Genomic DNA, 5,427 nt, shown 5'->3' with positions numbered 1-5,427 from the left:
GGATGTCAATGGATGTTGTTCTGTCGTTGAATTGCCATGAATCTGGTGTGGTATTCGGTTTAAATGTGTTTTACAAGTTGTAACATAGTCTTGGTATTCTGAATAAACAAGTTTAGTTACTGGTTTTATTAAACCCAAGTTATAGTCCTTATACATGGGGTTCTGGATTCTCTATATGTGGTTTAGTATTCACTATATGATTTTCCAGTATGTGGTCAAATGATTCTTATAGTTTCCTTGCCGTAGAACAGAACAGGAGGATTAGTGGTGGTTTAGGCTTGCCTTTGACTTCCTTACTGCCATGAATATCATATCAGATTAAAATGTTATTTAAAGATTTCATAATTAAGATTTTAGTTAGCTATGGTGACCATGTATCTATGATTTCACTGATTTCTGGGCATGCATAACTTGAGGACTTGAATCTCATTGTATATGTTTCACCTGCCAAACCTTTGAGAGGAACTTGCTGGCTGAATATTATGGTATAAATGTCACGAACAACTCCTTTAGAGTTTAAGTGCAGAATTTTCCACCTTGTTCTTTAGTGGTGCAGTTTGGTTCTTCATTAAGTGTAGATTTAGTTTAGTTCTTTAGCAAATGCAGATTTTCAATAAGAGTATATCTTCTAGTTAGGTTTGCTATGAGTTGAGCATGACCAATTTTCTTTGCTATAGATATGCACGAGTATATGGTTTAGTTTCTTTAGAGTGCAGATTTGAAGTTACTACTTCCTTAACGAGCAAGAATGACTCTTTAATTACATAAGCATGAGTTTCTGTCTTTAAGAACTATAAGCAAGAAAGACTAAGGTTTAGACTTGATTTCAATTCCAGAATATTGAATATCAAAAGCGCACACAAGGTGTTTGCTTAAATGCCAAGTAAGGGCAAGTATAAAGAAGTTATAGTTATAAAGAAAGTATTTTATTTTTAAAGGGCATGTACCGGACACAAGGTCCAAGGGATGGGCTCCAAGTTGCCCCTAGGCACATGGCCTAGAAGTATCTTAGTAGTTTCGGGATTAGCTACCTCGATTCTTATTAAGAATGCGCGCAAAGTGGTACAATGCCGGGCCCAAGAGAAGTTGATTATTATTTTGAAGTATTAAAGTATAAATTTTGAAACAAATGAAACAAGCTTCAAATATGTTTAGAATTAGAAAGTTTAGTTTCTTGTTATTTGAAGCATGCAGTAGTAGTTTCAATTGTTTCCTTGCTACTAGATTATTCAGCATGTTTAGCTTTACATGTTTAGTAGTTTTACATGTTTAGTAGTTTTACATTTTTAGTATGTTTCCTTATTGGATTTTGAGCATGATTAGCTATACATGTTTAGTATTTCAGTTAGTATGATTCCTTTATTGGATTATGAGCATGATTAGCTATACATGTTTAGTATTTCAGTTAGTATGATTCCTTTGCTATTTATGAGCATGAGTAGCTTTACATATTAGCATTCAGTTTTAGCATGTTTTTATTTATATACATGCATATCAAGTTTTTGTGAGTAGATAGCGCTCACTAAGCTTTATGCTTATAGACTGCACTTCCTCCTACTGCAGATAAAGGAAAGGAAAAGATTTAGCAAGGAAGGCGACAAGGTGGTGGTGATGAAGGTGTGTGATGGCTGGACTATGGGGAGATCAAGAGTTTGCTAAGGAATTGTTAAGACTTTTCTGTTTAGAGTTCTTTAGTTTTCTTTAAATGCTATTATGAGTCAAGATTGTAATTAAGTTTATTCCGCACTTGTAGTTGGGTTCTATTGATGGAGTGATATTGTTGTTTGCTATTATTAGGGTAGTTTCCTTCTTTTATTTGTGATATTATACTACGTGGTTGTGAAGATATATGTTCCAGCCGCCTGTGGCTGAGTATAGTTTGTTTGTATTGATGATTTAGTCATCGGTACAGGGGAGACTCTGTCGAAATTTTTCGGTAGAGATTCCTCGTGGTTTTTAATTATACCGGTTAAGTAGAGTTAGTAGTTAAGTAACGGTCACTCTTAGAGAATAGTAATAGTAGTAAGAAGGGTGGTCGTTACACTCTTGCTCTTAACTCTCTCTCTCCCACCAGATACGAGCATTTCCTGATAGGCAGAAAGAGGCACACTTGACCTTCTCGACTTCTGGCCAGTCAAGAAGCTCCATGGTGCTCTCCAGTGTCTTGAACCAAGCCTGAGCATCCTAGGGCTCAATCGTGCCTGAGAAACTTTCTGGCTTCAGCTTCAGCCACTGTATCAGGTATGCTTCTTGTCTTCTAGGTGTTGTGGCGACTTCCAGGGCGGCTGGTGGAACTTTAGTCACCACTGGAGTATCCATATTGATGGTTGTAGGAGTGGGAGGAACTGACTGCTGATTGGCCATCAGATTGGCAATCACTTGTTGCTGCTCTACTACTTGTCTCTGGAGTTGGGCAACAACTTCAGAGAGATTGGGCTCAGTTGATCTAAGCTCTTCATTCTCCTAATCTTGGTTCTCAGTACGAACAGTACGAGGATGTCCTTTTCTTGACATCTAATTATGCAAAGAAAAAGACTTGGTATCTTCTCTATCATTTCTAAACATACTTATGTATATGAATAAAAGAGAAACAAAACTTCTATCTTACTAAAGCGCATATATATAAGCAATTACTCTCTACTGCAAATAATAAAGAAAACATAAAAGGAAAAACTTAAATACTTTCTTACTTGAAGACGGCAAGGCTGGTGCTGATGTGTGATGCTGGAGAATGGGGACTGCTCTGATACCAACTGTAAAGACCCACCTTCTACACTACTACTACTCTCTAAGGTGGTCGTTACTTAACTATTAACTCTATTTAACCGGTGTGATCGAAACCACGAGAAATCCCTACCGAAAAATTTCGACAGAGCCACCCCTGTATCGGTGACCATAAGCATCAATACATACACAGTATACACAACCACAGGTGGCTGGAACATATATCAAACAACTCACGCAGTAAATAATCCAAAACAAAAGATAACTATACCAGAAATCATCACACAAGATCACAATTCATCTACTATGTCCTAATAACATCAAGATAACATATACCATCCCGAATACTTCTAACATAGCAAAAGGAAAAGAAAACTAAAAGAAACTCCTTTCTAGTCCCAAGGCTTCCATAGTCCAGGCATCGCACATCCACCACACATCTCCTTGTCGCCTTCCTTCTGACTATAGCTTCCCTTTACCTTTATCTGCAGTAGAAGGAAAATAAATCTATAAGCAAAACGCTTAGTAAGTACTACTCTATCTCACAAAAACTTGAAAATGCATAAGATGCAAAGGATGCTGAAACTGAAATGCTAAAAAGAAAAGCTAAACATGCTCATCTAATAGCAAAGCACTAAAATAATCTGCATACTCATTATATACAAGAATAAATCTGCATACTGAAAATAAAGCTAATCATGCTCAATAAACTCATAAGGAAGCAAATGAAAACTAATACTGTATGCTTAGAATTATAAGAGCTAAACTTTGCTGGTTCTAAATAAAGGTGATACTTGTTTCATTTACCTATAGCCTTATACTTGAAATTAATATTTAACTTTCTTCTTCTCTTTCTTGGGCCCAGGCTTAGTACCATCTTATGTGCGCTCTCTAATAGAGACTGAGGTAGCGAGTCTCCAGTCCTATGAGGATAAAGACCTTGGTCTTACCAGGGCCAAGACCTCGGAATTGGTCACCTGGACTTGTTTAACGACAACCTCGGAAGTCGGGTACTAGCCTCTTACTTTAAATTACTTGTTATCTTTTCTAATTAGACCTTGGTCTTTTCTCTACTCATAACTTCTCATAATCCTCTAAAAAGGTTTAATAGGGCACATAATCATTCTACTAAAGTTAACAGAACTATACAAGATATAAAGAACATGAATGAACGAGTTATCCTCTACCACTAAGAAGGTGCAAAGGAACAAAACGTTAGCAGTAAACTACAGCCAAATCTTTTTCTTTCATAAGCACTAAACTGCCCCCTTTTTAGCACAACGTCAACATTAATAAAGGTAGCCAATTCCACAATTTATAGTACTAACTAGAGCATTAAACAAATTATAGAACATGTAAGAAAGAGTTAAACTAGCATGTGCAATTGGGAGGAACAAAACTGAACAGAAATCCAATCTGCATTTGCTTAAGGAAACTAAACTAAAAACATAAACGAATCTGCACTTGTTTAAACAAAAGGCGACTAACTCAAATCTAGCAACACAAATAGCATGTGAAATCTCTAATTTCTCTAGCAATTAAAAGAAAGACTCCTAATAAACTCTTAACAAATTCTTAACAAGAATCCATTTAAATCCTCTAACAAGGTCCCAAGCTTCCATGGTTCCAAACATATTTCTTTAAGCTCTAAACCTGTTACAACAGAAATACATAGCAACTAGCTAAACTCTTTAATCATGCTATAACAGGATTACATAGAAGCCAACTAATCTCTTTAATCATGCTTTATCAGGAAATACTAAACGGTAATGAAAGGTACTCAAACTAAGTTCTGCATTTGCTAAGAACATGCTTATTCATATCCAGCAAATAGCACAAACAAAACTAATACTTGTTGAAATTAAAACCTTTATAATATCAATCTGCACATGTACAGGACTAAATTCAGGACATGCATGCTATAATAGAATACAAACAGCAAGCAAATAAATCCCTTTAAGCATGCTATAACATAACATAAGCAGGCAAATTCTCTTTTCTACACAACTTAATCCGAAACAGAATCAAGAAGGTTGAATCCCTAGCTACCCTATTTTGTAAAGCATGATCCGGAAACCATAGGAAGAAAATCCGAACAGAAAGAAACAACCTACAATATATACCGAAATTAACAGGTCCTAGCAAGCACTCTGTACAACTCAAACCAACCTTAGCAATTCAGCCAGATAAACAGAGCATAGAAATAAAAGCCCTAGCATATAAATCCACTCGGCACAGCAAAATCCGAAAGCAAGGAAACAAAAAACCCTAAATTCGGAGCAACTCCTACCACAGGTGAGTAGTACTTACAACCGACGGGAAGAGATATATGGTTTGCGAAGAAGCTTGAGTTTTCCCGGCCTCTTCCTCGTGCCTACGGGCCCTCCTGCCAAGGTGGTCTCAATTTGGTGAAGATCCGCCAGAAGGAGACCTTCGCCGGCCACCGGAGGGAGGAATCCTAGCTGCGACTGCGATATCACCCGAGAACAGTTGCGCCGTCGGGAGAGAAAAGGAGAGGAAGAGAATAGGTTTCGGGAAAAAGAAAACCTAAACCTTTTCTTATAACTAGGGTTTTTATTAATTACTATACCTTAAATATTATTCACTCTTTCCTTAATTAACAAAACTCTTGCAGAACAGTAGGTTAGCTGTGTTTGACCGAAACCTCTGGTCGCGGTTTCGAATCCTCAGCCGAGCCTTTTA

This window comes from Zingiber officinale, chromosome 7B (genome assembly GCF_018446385.1).
Source record: "Zingiber officinale cultivar Zhangliang chromosome 7B, Zo_v1.1, whole genome shotgun sequence".
Lineage (NCBI taxonomy): Eukaryota > Viridiplantae > Streptophyta > Magnoliopsida > Zingiberales > Zingiberaceae > Zingiber > Zingiber officinale.
This window is presented reverse-complemented; position numbering follows the sequence as displayed.